Here is a 17,037-nt window from a genome sequence, read left to right as displayed (position 1 = left end):
TGTTGATCGGCTGACGGTTTTGTCAATGAAGCGACTTTTTGCTGAATGGGAGGTTTTTCATTGAGTGATTATTTTTAGTATTTTTCTTAATTTAGGTGTTAGTTAGAGACTTTGCTAGCGGCTATCTAAGGACTTGTTTCACAATGTCTGGATAGCTGCTATGTATCAGATAACTTTGAATTAAGAACGTTATTTGTATGCACTATCTGTTACATAAGTTTATCCGGCACTTATATGAAGGTGGTGAAACAGCCTTTAGAGTTGTTATATACTTTCTATCACGTTACGTTGTGCCATATACGTACCTATCTAGCCTTTAAGTATTTTTATTGATTACAAAACTCATTGGTACACCTAATTCAAATATAACATAGTCTATACACCTATTTAGCAAAATTACAGTTAGCACACTGAGAACCGTACAAATATGGATAATTTTTACATCGTTATATTGTGACCTACATTCATAGTTTCAGTATGAAGGAGTGTATCGTCCTGTCTTCAATTACTAATACAATGTAGTATATGTACGTCATATACAGACAGATACACGTTCTTTACACCACTACAAAGTGCCTACAAGTAGGTCTAAAGTACCACAAAGTAGCCACTGAAACACGCGTCAGAGAAAACCTATTACTCAAGTGGAGTGCTCAAAAAGATTTTAAATTTCAAATGTATTATATGTAAAACTATTCTAATGACCGTTAAGTATATTGAAGAGGACGTTTATACTGTGAATTAGCAAGTAGAACGTTGTGTGAAAGAGACAAAATTATATGCGCTATGCAGTGGGCGGAGCCTTGTGTTCAACGCCTCTATAACTTTAGGTATAAACGTGATATAAGACCTTTTTGTTTGTTTTTTTCAGAGTCCAGTGCCTAAATGTAGGTTAGACTGGGATTTTGTAAGTTGATTTCATAAATGTAGGTCATTTAATAACTACGTCATCAATTTAAAATCGGAAAGGCTAATAAAACCATTTCAATATGAAAAATGTTTAGGTATCCTATTAAATGATGTCTAACTACCGTAATCACTATTTAATGATTACCTACTTAATCTATTATTTAGTAACGATTTTGTTTAAAAAACAATTGCTAAGGATTTAGTTAAATTACCATTACTTGACTCTGAGTACGGCGGTAAGTTGAATATCATTAAGTAGGTTTTTAATCACCAATTTGCCACCCACAAGCAACCTGCTTGGTAAAACCAACGACCACACTACAAGCCGACACCAAACACAAACAAAATACCCCAAAACGAAAAACAAACACAAATGTAAACACCTCCAAAGTTTACGATGTCCATTGTCTGTCCGTCCATCAGCCACTATAATTTAGGGTGCTCTACAGTAATAACTCCATGGATAACATCTGTATTATCCAACACAATGGAAGAAGTAATAGCCTTCAGAGTTTATCGGAGCTTAAAGTGCTGCCATCATTAGATCGAACTGATTGGAATGACGCGGTGATGTCCATTGACTGTGTTATGTCAACTGTAGGTAAATGAGGAGACAGGCATGTTATGTGTGTGTGTGTAAGTAAGTAGAGTTTCTTTTGTTTTTGTTTGTAGAAGTAAATGATGGGTCTATTATTTTATTTAGTGTGTTTGAATCTAATGCTCGGTTGTATGTTTGTTGATTAACGGCCAATTTCAGTAATCTGCGCGTTGGATTTTAGTGTTCCGGTGTTTTCATGGTTGTATCTACTGTAGATTCTAGCTTATAGGAGTTGCAGCGGTTTTGGGAGGTTGTGGCACATTTGGCATATTATAGTTAATGTCAAAATTGTATCTTTTACAGTAATAACTCGATTGATAACATCTGTATTATCCAACACAATGGAAGAAGTAATAGCCTTCAGAGTTTATCGGGGCTTAAAGTGCTGCCATCATTAGATCGAACTGATTGGAATGACGCGGTGATGTCCATTGACTGTGTTATGTCAACTGTAGGTAAATGAGGAGACAGGCATGTGTGTAAGTAAGTAAAGTTTCTTTTGTTTTTGTTTGTAGAAATAAATGATGGGTCTATTATTTTGTTTAGTGTGTTTGAATGTAATGCTCGTTTGTATGTTTGTTGATTAACGACAAATTTCAGTAACCTATGTCGGACACGTCGGACTTCAGTGTTCCGGTGTTTTCATGGTTTTATCTACTGTAGATCCTGGCTAATAGGAGCTGCAGCGGTTTTGGGAGGTTGTGGCACATTTGGCATATTATAGTTAATGTCAAAATTGTATCTTTTACAGTAATAACTCCATGGATAACATCTGTATTATCCAACACAATGGAAGAAGTAATAGACTTCAGAGTTTATCGGAGCTTAAAGTGCGGCCATCATTAGATCGAACTGATTGGAATGACGCGGTGATGTCCATAGTGTTATGTCAACTGTACTGTAGGTAAATGAGGAGACAGGCATGTTATGTGTGTTCGTGTGTGTGTGTAAGTAAAGTTTCTTTTGTTTTTGTTTGTAGAAATAAATGATGGGTCTATTATTTTGTTTAGTGTGTTTGAATGTAATGCTCGTTTGTATGTTTGTTGATTAGTTATTAGGTTTTTGGGAACGTATTTGAAAGTTAGGCATAGTTCACTATAAACAAGAGAATGATTATTAAGTTTTCTAATGATACAGAGGAAACTGTAATTATCATTGATGATACTGGTGCGACATATAAAAAATTACAGATGTCGCAAACCGACGAACAATTCAACGGAAAACGTCATAATTCCTACATGGCACATGTGAATTAATCAGGAAAGAAAATCCTAACGAAAAATTGTTTTGTAGAAAGACCGCTAGGCACGATCACTAGGGAACTTTGCTCTCTGTTCCCGAAAATCCTTTAAATCTGCATCATCAAAATAGACCATCTATCGGCAGCTATATATCTTCTTCTTTCAAAAGTTCTTTAACATTAAACAACATGTAACCTTCCCTAATACTTACTATAAACATTTATTACAAAAAAGGTATGGAATGTCCACTATCCATTAATAGTATCCAATACAACCATTCAGCCATCCATAACGAAGGTTGAACTTCATCTAAAACCGTACTATTTGTCTACTATAGCGTGTCCACACTATGCATACAGGACGTCACACGCGAAGCACAATTAGGTACGACTTGATGCCTATCTGCCCACGAATAATTTGCTTCTAGTACAATAGGGCGATAATTTGACGCTTTTAGCTTATATTCGGTTAGTTTTGTAATGTTTTGTAGGAGTTGTAATAGGTTGGGCTTGTTTATTATGTGTGGTAGGTATTTTGAAGTCTTAGAAAGAATAGGCTGAAGTGCACGTCCCTATTTAATGTATTAATGTATTATTGTTTAAGCACAATTAAAGGCAAAATAAAAGTAAAAATACTTTGCTGTTTAAATAGAAGTAGAATAGCAGTGATTAAAAATCAAACTCAAGTCATTTGCTCAGCAACCGCATTGGCGATTACTCAATAAACGAGGTTAAACATTATAGATGCTAAATAGACCGGTGAGGTTAAATCGAACGATTCAAGGCAAACAAACATTCATTGCAACGGCAATAAATCAGAAACTAAATAAACACTTCACGCCCCGAAAAATGATTAAATTAAAACAAACATCGGCGACCCGACGCGGACGTTTCAATAATAATTTATCAACGAAAATCGACTCGCACAAAAAATACAAGTTGAAATTTCTTCAAATGGAACTGTGCGCCACGGAATCGGTCTCGGGAAAACATTTCATTGTCAACGAGCGGCGACTTGAATAAATTCCATGGTCACGTGCCCACCTGTCAATGTCCACTGACATATTGTCATGATGACACCTCGTTGCCTAGCAACGGGACACCAACAAACGCAAATGAATCGAGAGATTATTTTCGACCATCTAATGGATGCGCCATTAAATGACAGTAAAAGAAAAGTCGTGTTTTATTAATGATGCCTAGTTAGTTAAAGTGCGGAATAATGTTTTCCGACAATTTATTATTGACTTCTGATTACTTAAAAACTATGACAGTAATGGCAGATGGCAGTATATGTGAATAAATAATGAACCTAGTAGTATTATCTAATTAAAATGTAAAAAAACAGTCTTACATTAGAGTGTTATTTCTTTTTCTATCACAATGGATTCGGAGCTCGTGTACATAATTTCGAGGGTAACAAAACTCAAACATTTGGAGCGCATAATATTAAATTATCAAACTCGTAGATGCTGTGAGAAATTTTCAGAAGGGTATTATTAGCTTTTGCGGTGGTACAGTAAAACCGATCGTAAATTAACATTCAGTTATCCAATCCAAGAACTTAAACAGAATTTGTTAAGTAGGTAATTTAATAAAATATCTGGCTTGGGTCGAGAGGTATTTTACCTACTTTGTTTTAGAAGCCAAAGGCACCTTTTAGGGCGAGGGGCATTCCCATTTCAGTATTTTAATGTTTTTGGCTTATGATTGTGAAATCAAAAACCTCTGTATTAATGCTCGTGTACTTTTGCTGATTAAAATTGACCTTAGTGACCGCTGTGGCGGACAAAGGGTTATATTTAGAGAATAATAGTAGGTATCTGTGGATAGTCTACAGTTGCCTCTTTTATTACGCCCGCGACAATAGAGTCCAAATCTAGTGTTTCTGAATCAATTCTGTCTAGTACTTACATAAATCTATGTCAGATTGTTAGGTTATAATGTTTATGGTGAGATTATTACTTATTAAGTAAGCTTTCAAAATTGGCTGTTATAATTTTACATCACCATAGATGTATTGTCTTTACAAGAGTATTTAAAATATAATATGTAGGTAACTCTCACTTAATTTTCTTAGTTTTACTTGTCACAATAATTCAAGTCATAAACCAATAAAACAACTTTTTGAAACTTAGTACAGTCTATCATTAATAACTTATCTTTATAGAGTCAAAATTATACAACTCAAGCTCTAGGTAAATAGCAATAGCAGTCTTCACCTACCATCAAAAACCATTTTTACTAAAAGTTACGTCGCGAGACGTAACGTACCCCTTATTTATAGGCTGAGAAAACCCAAAATGTTTTTAAATGTCACCTATCTTTGATTAAGGGTTCTTTAAAATTTAGGAGCGGTTATTGAAAATCGGTAATAGACATCTATTGTTATTATAATATTATAAGTATATTTTAAATTAAGTAGTTTCAATTATCTTTTATTTACCTTTATAAGTACATACGTACCTACCCCTTCGAGCATAAAAGACGTGACGATATTTATTATTACTAATTATTTAATGTTACATTATCACATTAAATAAAACTTAAAAAAAGGATAGAAATTAATAATACGAATTAATTGTCAGTCCCAACTGTACCTTGAGAACGCTAGGTTAGAGTTACAGCTCTCATATTTAAAACAATTTATAAAACGGGTGATGGGTACTATGGTCAAGGAAAACATCGTGAGGAAACCTGGGCTTATAATTTCTAATTATAAGTTTGAAATCGCCAACCCGCATTGAGCTAGCCTGGTGATTAATGCTCAAACCTTCTCTGTGTGAGAAGAGGCCTTTGGTCAGCAGTGGTCACTTATAGGCTGTTGATGTGATGTGTGATGATTATTTACTAATACTAGATAATAAGATTTTCTATATTACTAACATTCTATGGATTCTTTGGTCCGAAATAAACGTTATAATAATTAAATTTTCAATCACCACGAAAAACTCCAACATTTAACCCGAAACTTGTGCAAGAAGTAAAAAATACGGTTTGCCCAACACAACCGAGAGAGGTAATGGGGCATAGAAAAGCTATAACTATAATTCTATAGGTAGTATATTTACGCAACTTTTTGGGCTAGTCCGTGGGCCTTTGATAAAAGTTTTTACGTTCTGCTTATGTGATATCGCGCAGTTTGGATTCCATAACGCGTTGTGTCGGCCGTAACGTGGGATGAGGATATATGGAGTCAAGTTGGGCTAAGTGGAGTTATGGCCCGCAAGTATGTGCGCCTGTGTTTTTGTTTTGTATCACTCTTCTTTGTTGGGTTTGAAGTTTCTTGTTATTTTTGTCGGTGTAAAATGTGTTTTTTAAAGATTTTTCGGTGGCTCTAGAGAATTTGTTCTTTTATATGTGTTTGATAATAATGTCTCCATATAATCATGTCTACGTTTATCTTGATTTGTATTTTAACTTCATTCCAAAAGTTTCTTTTACTTTTTTAAGACATTTTCGTTTTGATAATGTTTAAATCACTTGATTACACTTTCCGTTAAAATGAACACCTTGAATTTTATACCAAGAACACGATACGCTTCTAAGCTACTTTCACATTACTACTAGTGCAGCTCATAATCTCCCTAAATTAGCACACCACGGTAAGGCTGACAAAACCTCAACACGAAAAAACTAACACACGCAACACTCGCACTCAATACACAAACAAATCACAATCTATTCAAAACCTCACAACCCGAAAATGTATATAATTCACACATACATTCATATAAAAGTCACATTTGAAGCATTTTCCTCAAAGCACCACGTTCTGCTACATTTGTTTCACAATACAAAATTAAGGGCATGGTGGTCACAAACTCTGCCTAATAGAGCCTTACCACTGCACACATGAACTGAATATTAAAATGGCGGACTGCAAGGACACTCAAATTGCATTAATTTACCCCTGTTTACAACACATGCCTGCGAATCACGTCTCTTATTTCAAAGAGCGAAAGTTGTATAGCACTCTGATTAAATTAAAAAAGAAAAAAATCATAGCTGAGAGAAAAATATGGAACTTTTTTTTCGAATTAGGTTTACATTGTAACACTTTTTACGGCCACTGAATTTGTAACTGGCAGCTTGGATTTTAGTTTAGCACTATTTTATAGACTTCATTTAAAAAATACATACTTTTGATGGCTTAAAAATCTAGTTTTATTTAAAAAAAGAACACTTTTTATGTCTATTTAAAAAAATAAGTGTATAAGTAACAGTTTTAAAAATAATAGAACAAATATTTCCTTAGACCTAATTAATTTTATCGATAGAAAATGGAAGGGCTTTCCTTCCTCGCTTATTAAATTAATAAGAGGTATTTAGATTGATAAAATATTTATCAAGGTGCGGAAACGTAGAGCCTTTTTACACTATAATTAACAGACACGTCACATTTTAATTATCTGTTATTTTTTAAATTATTACTTTCGACTAATTGTACAACACCTTTTATTTATATTGAACTGAAATGAAGTTTATTTATTTGGTTTGAAAAGTGATGTAAATATATTTTAATGTTATGCGTGGTTGCATAATTTTTCGATTATTTTTGTTGCTGTTTTTTTGTCGAAAATAATTTATTCTATTTATACACAAATTATTTAATTTGATATTTTATAAAAATGACCATTTTAACACTCAATTATTAAATTAAAACTTTAATTAAATTAATTTCACTCCATTTTTAAATTATATTTGTATTCCACGTTTAAAACAAAAATTATAATTACATTAAATTGCATTTTAAACTTCTTTTTAGATGAAGTTCTAAATTTGAATATTTTTGTAATAAAAGTAAAGTAGCCTATCAGGATCGTAATGACAGCGCCTTAAACGTTATCACTTCGATCTTTCAAGTAATAAAGATGAAAGGACTGATAAGATACGAACAATTGTTTTAACTTAAACTTGCACAAGTTTATTGATTTTGAAAATTACCTATTTAAAAATAATGTGTAATTTTTTATTGATTATAATTTTGTAATAGGTGTATTTTAAATGTAAGTCTGTTTTAATGTCTAAAAAAATATTATTATGGTTAAGAGGGCTAGAATTAGTACTTTATTTTTGTGTTTTGGATTTAAAAAAAAAACTTTTCACTCAAGACTTCAGAAAATAAAAAAAATAACCAAAAGCTTCTCATAAGTTATATTTTATTCAACACTAAATAAGGGTTAGTAGTTCCGATGTTTATTTGTTAGTTTACAAAAATAAATCATCGTCGTCAACATAAGTTAAACAAAACAAACAATAAACACATGACTCGCGTCGGAACCACACGTAAAAAAGTTTTAAACATAACTTCCAAACTGGAAATAACACCGGAAAACTTAAATCTGCAAAAAATAAAAAACAAATAAATAAAAACAAACAAAATCAACAAAAAAATACACTTTGTAAAAATGTTATCATAATGCAAATTAGATGTTTACTCACAATAACAGGCGGCGGGTATTCAACTTTCGCTGAACGAAAAATATCTACGAGATGAACCATATGGACAGATGAATTAGTACCAGTTGAAAATTAAACTTGGTAGATGTTACTGATGGGAGGGAGCGGATGGACGCGCGGTCGCGGCTTTCGTACGTCACTTGTAACGCGGCGCGGCACGTCTGTCTCGCACGGAGTTCACAAGAAGACTGAACACGGGCGGGCGAAGGCATACGCACGCGGGGAGGTACGCACTCACGCAGGCTTGACAGCCAATCGCGTGCGTGCGCCGCGCGCACCCCCGCGCTCCTGTCCCCGCCCCGCGCCCGCCCGTCACCTCACAATCGATGCCCTATATTGCATTAATTATTTAGGAAACACGCAATAAGATAACGCTAGGTGGCAGATAAGAGATCTCCGCGTTGCTTTAAATAAATCATCGTGTCTTCGTCCGTATCGGAGGTTCGAGCGCGCGTGTCCGGCCCTTCAGACTTCCGTGTGTACTGATAACGCATTATTTACGTTGTCAGTCTGCTGGACCTTTTGTTTTTATCTCCTTGTTATTTATAGACTTCCTGAAGAAATATAATAAGAAGTAAACTTGATTCATTCTTTAGGAATTTTATTTATATGATTCTACCCCTGTCCTACCTTCTTGTAACGTAGGTTTTCAGGTTGGGTAGAAAAACAAACGATACGATATACACACGAGTACATATATTTTTTGGAAGGTTGTCAAGTTGTCGTTTGCCAATATTAATATATACGGGGATAACGGGGTTCTCACCGGAGGCTTTATTTTGTGTAATGCTGGAGGTTTCTCTGAAATTAACGGGTTAGTTTTTGTGGAGAGAATTATCATATGAAATTGTGTGTAGTAGATACAACACAATGAAACAAATTTCTATGAATTTATTGCATTGAAACTGAAACTCCGTTTTATAGGAATCGTATCAATAAGATAGTTTTTTACTTTGTTGCGAGTTCCTGCAATGCTTCCTTTACAATAGGTATTTTATCAGAATTTACCTCCACAAGCAGACAAGTAAAATTTTCAGAATACTCGCGTTACATGGAGTTTCTGTTTTACAATAGGTAAATACGAGTAGTTGCATTAAATATTTTCTTGTCGAACATTTTTAAAAAGCTTTAGTTTTTCTTTATGAAAAGAAAAAATGCATGTATTATTTTACGCTCTATATTATGGTACATGGAAACTTGGAAAACTGTTTATTATTTATGTGTTTATTTAGTTGTTTTGTTTTTTAGTCACGTATAAACTTTAGTGTGCACAACACAGCCTTTAGTGTGTTAAACTATGTATCTTTCTTTTTTCTTTACTTATGACAACGAAACACATTTTGAATAGCCTCATTAACCCAAAATTACTTAAACAACTTATTTTCACCTGTATAACTTTAATTATAATCACACTGTATAAATTACAAAAAAAAAAAATACCAAAACAGCGACACAATAAGAACTCAGTACGTGCATTTAGCGATGATGTACAAAGAAAACATAGTCATAAAGAGTGTCAGTTATGACCTTACGAGTGGGAACGACCGCGGAAATAGGTTACTGTGTTCCTCTTTAGAACAGTAGTGACGAGAATAATATATGCAAAGATAGGTTGTAATATTTTGTTTTAAAGTAAAAGCAACTTTAATGTTTAAGTCACGATTTTCAAGAAACTGAGAAGGGTGAGTTTTCAGTCATTAAAGTTTTTAAGACAAAAATATATACCTACGTCTGATTTGTTTATAGTATTAATTTAAAATTATATTGGTGCTTTGAAGAGCTATCAGACCTCCACAGATGGAGCCGCTCCGATCCGATCCGGAGCTGCAAACTACCTAGCGGATTTACCGGCGCGAAAAGCAAGAGTAGGAACAGCGTGGTTTTTAGTCAGTAACAGTCTGAAACTCCTTGCTTCGCTCGAGGCGACCAGATACTGGATGATTTTCTTCCAAAAAATAAACTATTATTATCTTTTTTTTTTAACCTTACAACTATCTATTCCAAAATCAAATCTTTAAATTAATAATCTAGATCATAACACCCACTCAAACAAACCCCCAATAGATCAAACCAACAAAAACTGAAAACAGTTAAAACCGCGCCACTAAAATAATCGCGGCACGCGTCCCAACGACAGAGCATGTCTTGCAACATGTCTTCAGATCGTATATCATTCCGAATGCAGATACACAGCTCATTGCGATGCTGGCAGCGTCTAACAGGTGGCCGCAGATGTTGGTCACTCAGACCAGAATGCCTGATATCTACGAAGATGGTACATTCTATTTGTCTGTAAAGGGTTACAATTGTGAATGATTAGCTCTTATGTGGGGTTTGGACCGTATATCAATTTGTTTTTGGTGTTCGGGGAAGGGTTTTTGGATTTTGGGTTGTGACATGGTTTTTTAATTGATTACTGTTTTGGTTGTACCAAAGATTTTCGTTTTGAAAGGAAACTAATGTTAACTTTATTATTAAGGAATCGCATCAAACGCAAATTAGGACATTCATATTTTTTATCAGTATACATTATTTAGGTACTTAAACGAAAACCAAACCTCGGATCGCACTTAAATCAAAAAGCTTAACTGGAATAACCTTTTACAAAAATGCTACATCAAATTAAAGACCAATTAAACTGCTTAAAGAAGTATCAATTCAACCAACCTGTCACTACTCAAGCTTATCATTACACATCGCACATTACAACCAGTTTTCCTTAACCCAAAGCCGCACGCGATAACCGACCGACACTACAGAATTATGTTTATAAATTTTAATAAAACGCATCCCCACGTAAAGAAAGAAGGCCTGCTAGAGTAATGGCTGACATTACTCAGAGACGGGATTTATATACAGAAAACTCCCTTTTAATATCGGTAAGGAAAAAAACGGAAAACGTAACTCAGTCGGATCTAATTTAAGGTACATTTAATTGACCCTTAGGTCCTTGAGAGTGACGTTTGTGAATTAGGAACATAGGGGATTGTTGTAAGGAGATTGTAGGAAGTTGATTAGGGAATAAATAAATGGAGCTAAGGAGGAACCTATTTCAAGATGGCTGGAACATTGGAGTTATCCAATTGTGAGCTATGTGTCTTATATTTTATTGTTGTTTTGGGATTCGTTTTTATTTGAAGTTGATTTTATTTTGTTCTGGAATATTAATGATAATGATTTGTTACTTTAAAGGTAAAATCTAATAAATAAACCACAGTCTCGCTTCATTAAGAGTTAAGTAGTATAATGCCTTTGTGCACTTAGCTTTGGCTTTTCAAAATGCCAAGGCCTTAGGTATCATCAATAAAAGATATATAATTCACAAATCACCAACACTAAATACATAAGTTCCAGAGGAAATATTCAGAGGTAACATTTCTAACATCTTTTTTTTTTCTAAATAAACTTCGTTACGTAAACTGGCACACCTTTATATTTACAAATAAACATTTGAACATTTCTTTGATCGTGTTTGCCTATCTGCTGGCCATTAAAACTTTTTCTGACAGACTAGGCCAACTTTTAACAAGCTGTGATGATCGACGGTAGGTGCCTATGTACTTAGAGATATTTTTTCGCTTATCTTCGTTCTGTCAAGTTAGGGCCTTGATGTGGGCCAATCAGATCGCGACGTGCTTTTTCTTTGAAAAGTTGTTGGTGCTTCATGCTTGTTAGATTTAATTTTGTCAAGGTTTTTGTGAGTAGGTGTGTTGTGTTTAGTATGTTAGGAAGAGTTGATCTAAGGTGTAATTTGATATTCTTTCCTGTTTTTGAAGCCTGACTGAAGTCAAATTTTGGGTTAGATTTTTCAGCCATTTTAGGGACAAGCGCGCCACAATCTCCCACACTGCATTGTAAGCCAGGATTTTTCAGTCATGCAAAATATCACATTGTTTTTGTTTCCAGTCGAAAAAAATGCAGTCGATATGGCTACATATTTAAATACCATCATCATTTTAATCGAGTTTTTTTTTTGAAAAGTGCAACCTTTGAAGAAAATACACGTTTGATAAAAAAAAATCTGATAATATTTCTATACTTTATTCGAATAAAGTAACTACATTATAATGTGCTACGAATAACAATCACGTGACCAACTATTATTAAACACACGACCGTAATGTTGTTAACAGCAATAATTGAATCATTACCGTATTATCACAATGTTAAAATCTTCAAGTTAATCATGTACCGACTTCAACTACGTGTTAAATAATTACTAATTGGACTGAATTAGTTGGAATTTAAGCTAATTCTAGACATATTGCCTATTATGTTTAAGCTTCAAAGTTAATTAATAAGAGTCTCAATTATAAGTGTTTTAATCTAATTCTCTTCGAGTTCCTTGAAGTGATTTTCTATTTCTTTTAGTGAGCTAGTAAGCTTTACCCAAGGATGAAATCTGGAACTTCATGACCTTGAAATCAAAATAATCGGCCAACATTTATTTTGTGCGTTGTAAATTATTATTATTAACTTCTCTTAGCAAATTTCTCTCTCGCGAATTCAGGGTAAAAGTAGCTTTCTGACAAGAGCTGCGGACAACCTACTTAAAGGTTTATTGAGGCTCCGGCTCAAAGCAGGAGTAGGATCGAGGTGGTTTTTAATCCTTTAGAGTCTGACACTCTAACGCCTCACCCAGGGCAAGAGAATCATTGGATGATTTTTCCGTCCAAAATAGAGTAAAGAAAAGTAGCTTAATCAGTTATATCTGTAATGTATCTATATCAAATCTTATTCAGATCTGTTTAGTATTTTTACAAACATATATTCATACGAATACATTCTCACAAACTTCTACATATTTCAACGAGATTTTTATCTGTAACAATTTTAACACACGTTTTTAAAATCCGTGTTATTTTCAATTAAAAACTCTATACAGTATAAAAATAGAGTACACAATAGAATTCCAGTGTTGACACGATTTTTCTGTTGGCAAGCATTCTGGTAATTATATTTTATAGTTGGTCTCTGGGCCATTGTTCCATTCTTTATTGCTTTACGGTGGACCGTTAAAATGTTTAATGTATCTACCTGTTCCAAGCGAGTTACTTTTTAAATTTGAAAGTATATATCTATACTGTTAGGTTTCAATGTTCTTATCAATGTAGGTGGGTATTGGAGCGAGGATGTTTGTTTTTAAGAAATTAGTTAGTTTTACGTAAGTGGAAAGAAATAAGCCTGTATTCGGACCCCGGGCCCCAATAACTCAATTATAAATGCTAATCCATAACTACATTCTATTAATACATTGAAACAGAACCAGTGTATTTAATTATATAAGTAATAACTACCAATATCAATACTAATATTCTGATTTGTAATACCAAAACTGGAATTTTTCAATCTTTTCATTATAAAACGACATCCTTCTTGTAACTAAAATAGGATGATGAATGGCGTAGTTTTCTAGCTACTAAATAAGCTGAGAGCTAATGAGATTGAATCCGTTTTAATTTCATTCAGTTTACGAAGGATTTTCACTGAAGTGGAAACTTTCTCTGCTAAGGCTATTGAGGTATTTTTATAAAGTTTTATAGGCTATTCCTTTCCGAGGCTAATAATGAGTGATTTACTGAATCATTCCTAAGGAAATAATGAGTAATTTATTAAAAGAATATCGATGATAATGATCTAAAAATTAAGTGACTTACTGCCGTATTCAGGGTCATTTAATGGTTACTTAACCCATTCCTCAGCTTAGTTTTCGATACAAAGTCGTAATAGTTTAAATAATCTTTAAATGTCTCTGGGTGCGGCAGTTAATGATTGGTAAAGTTACCAAATAATAGGATAAGGAACTTTATCTCCATTTTAAGATTAATTACTTGTTAGCAACTAATGTTAATACCCATGTATTATTCACCTTCCACCAGATACATTATAAAATGTAAACACACAAAACAAATACACAGACTTCTTACTCAATCTTCAAACACAAACTCTTATTACAACACAATTTAAAACACCTACTCTGTAAACAATAAATAAAACTTAGTCATCGCCGAACTGAAGCAAACTGAAGACAAGACACTGCGTCGCCATATTTTATAACTGGGAAGCAATTTCAGCATTGTGCACACATGCTGAATGAGCGTTATATTAAAATAAAGATAAATTAATATGTTCACGAAAGTAAGTCCCGAACCGAGTGTGTGCTCGCCTTTATACGCCGCACAACTTTCGTGATTTCATTAAAACTATTTAATTGACGAAATGGGCCGCGATGTAGTATTTTAGTGACGAAACCGAGTGTTACTCGTAAATTCGTATTTTTAGTTACAAATCTCTTGTAGTGTTGGTAAATATTAGTGTTATGTGTTTAGCACGCAACGTCTGTCTATAAACTTGGAATAGTAAATATATAGGTACTTAAAAGAAACATGAGACAGGTAGAGAGTCTAGGTTTTTTCTCCTGTCCCACCCGAAACCCAAACCAGAAACAACAATTTATGCATTACACAAAGAGTTGCTCCGTGCGGAAATCGAACCCATTACACGGTGCGCACCAGCCACCGCACCAACCGTACAGTCTTGTGATTTTTAAGTAGTGAACTTCTAGGCTTCAATGAACCTTGAAGTCAATCCCATACGGAAAAATTTTCTTCATTAAGCTTTAGTCATAGCACGAGAAAAACCGTTGCTTTTTGGCAGTAAATAATACCAACCAGGTTAAAACTAACTATATATACATAGCTATACTTTTTACTCTAAACCGCCTTGTACCTTTGTCTTTTAGTAAAGACCAAGTCTAAATCTATTTCTCGAGACGATAAAATGCCTTCATCATTATAACGAGCAAGCTAGAAAATTTCACGCCACCTTTGGAAGAGACCTTGAAAACAAACAATTTATTATTTTCCAAAAAGTGTCAATTAACTTTGTTACACAATTTTTCCTTTCACTTAAATTTCATTGAACGATCAGACCGTAAAAATTTAACTATGTACCTACTTAGGAGAGTAGTTTTTTATTATAAAAGTTACATTTTATGCCCGTCGGTAAGAGCTGGGAAAGATGTATTTTTTATTTTAGTCTCACTATATTTTGGTGGCTCAAAATGGGGCCACGACACTTTTATAACGCATTCACTTTATGAACCTTTTTCTTTGTTTGTGTCTCTTGTACTTATATGTTGTTTTGTTTTGGTGCAAGCCTATGTGTGAGTTATTTATTTGTGGAATTTTGTGGGAATTCATGAATAAATGAACTACGCTATCTACAAGGTTATGTTCTCACTCAAAGAAAGTAGTAGTAGATAGACGACTTTATTTCGAGTTCAAGAAACGAATTAGGTATTTATTTGAAACACGCATTTAAGCAAAAATAGACCATCCACATCAAAACATTAATGCTATTTTTCAGCATTTCTAAATAGTTTCACGCTACCTCAAAACTGTCTCCACGAACCTCATTAAAACTCCCAAACCGTGCAGAGGAGTCAAAACACCAAAATCCTAGTTTACCTTTTGACAACTAAAGTGAATATCTAAATCTCTTGATTCACATTCGTTAAGCCCGCTCCGACTCCTCATTCACACCACAATAATACCTCTGCTAATTGGATTAGAAGTGAGTTTTGCAGATCAAAACCCATAGCAGAAGATAGTTCGTAAAGAGCGCTTATACCAATCATTGGACCGCGTTTGGAATTAGCCGATGTAGTGTATGGAAGGTTCTGGAAAGTGCTATTGATTTCTCTAATATCTCGTTAAGATTTGGGATGGCTGCAGGCTATGTGATAGAGGGCGCTTTAATGCTCAGGTGAAAATGGTATAAACTGGTGTAAGGACTAGGATCTTATTAAGAGAACTGTTGTAGATAGATCTTTTTTTTGTATCGTGTGTGTGTATAGCTATGCACTATTCCTAAACGCACTGTAGCGTTTTAAAATTAAGTCTTTGAGTTTGATTACGAAATAATTTACACTTTTTAATGAGTGTGTAATCGATTAAATTATTTGCCTTTGAGTTAAAATAGTTAATGAGATCTGTAACGGGATTAATTAAATAGTTTTAAACAGTGTATAAAAGTTGCAATCTGATTTCTAACATAGTACACTATTTACATCAGTACACAGTCTAGAGAAACATCAATTTAATTCTACGATCGAAATCCTTCGAACTGTTACGCAACTCCCAATCATCAGATGTGAGCAAACAAAACTATTGCAAACTGATCAAGTACGTACCCAAGACCAACAACTGAACTACAGTTTAAACCAAAACAATCAGTACACTTCACCGCAGGCCCAAACAGCCTAGTTCATTATTTCGTCAGATAAGACACTTATAATCAGGAGCCCACATCTATCGCGTCTAATCATCGCGCTCGCTACTATAGTCACAACCAGAGATGCTAATTAAGTTCGCCTCTACGCTCATACGGACGGATTAATTTCGGTTTACCGGGCTCCTGAGAGGTTGCCATGGTAACGCGTCAATGCGATTTATGTAATTTTACCTGTACGTGGTTAATAGCGTTTAGTGAGTGTAAGACGGCAAACGATTTAGTTTGGAATTTGTTGTAAACTGTACTGAGAATTGATGAATGTTTGAACAACTTTGTGTGTGTGTGTGTCTGTATGTAGAGTTGAGGAAATGTTGAGTTAATGATACAAGTATTTGGAAACTAAGTTGTGCAAAGATTTTATTTGTTTAATGAGATCAGTGATAAAAAAATGGAATTGTAAAGATACTAAAATGCTTTCGTGTTATGCTATTCGGGGCATAACCTATAATAAACGAAACAGCAATCAATTGCAATTAAGTTTCCAAGTTGCAGTTTTTTAATCAATAACTAACCAACATTAAACAATTCTATA

The 17,037-nt window shown here is 34.0% G+C and overlaps 1 protein-coding gene and 1 long non-coding RNA gene across 22 annotated transcripts in view; both read right to left on the bottom strand.

Annotated features, from left to right (window-relative positions):
- LOC118264903 (CUGBP Elav-like family member 3-B) overlaps window positions 1-17,037 on the bottom strand; it is a 628,396-nt gene that overhangs the window by 165,086 nt on the left and 446,273 nt on the right. The gene's annotated exons all lie outside the window — the stretch shown is intronic.
- On the bottom strand, window positions 7,893-8,596 carry LOC126912656 (uncharacterized). The gene is made up of 2 exons (XR_007707321.1): window positions 8,193-8,596; window positions 7,893-8,092 (listed from the first exon to the last, which is right to left on the bottom strand). It is a non-coding gene; the product is annotated as an uncharacterized LOC126912656 (long non-coding RNA).

This window comes from Spodoptera frugiperda, chromosome 28 (assembly GCF_023101765.2).
Source record: "Spodoptera frugiperda isolate SF20-4 chromosome 28, AGI-APGP_CSIRO_Sfru_2.0, whole genome shotgun sequence".
Lineage (NCBI taxonomy): Eukaryota > Metazoa > Arthropoda > Insecta > Lepidoptera > Noctuidae > Spodoptera > Spodoptera frugiperda.
The sequence above is the reverse complement of the archived record's forward strand: the minus strand, read 5'-3'. Positions and strand labels throughout refer to the sequence as shown.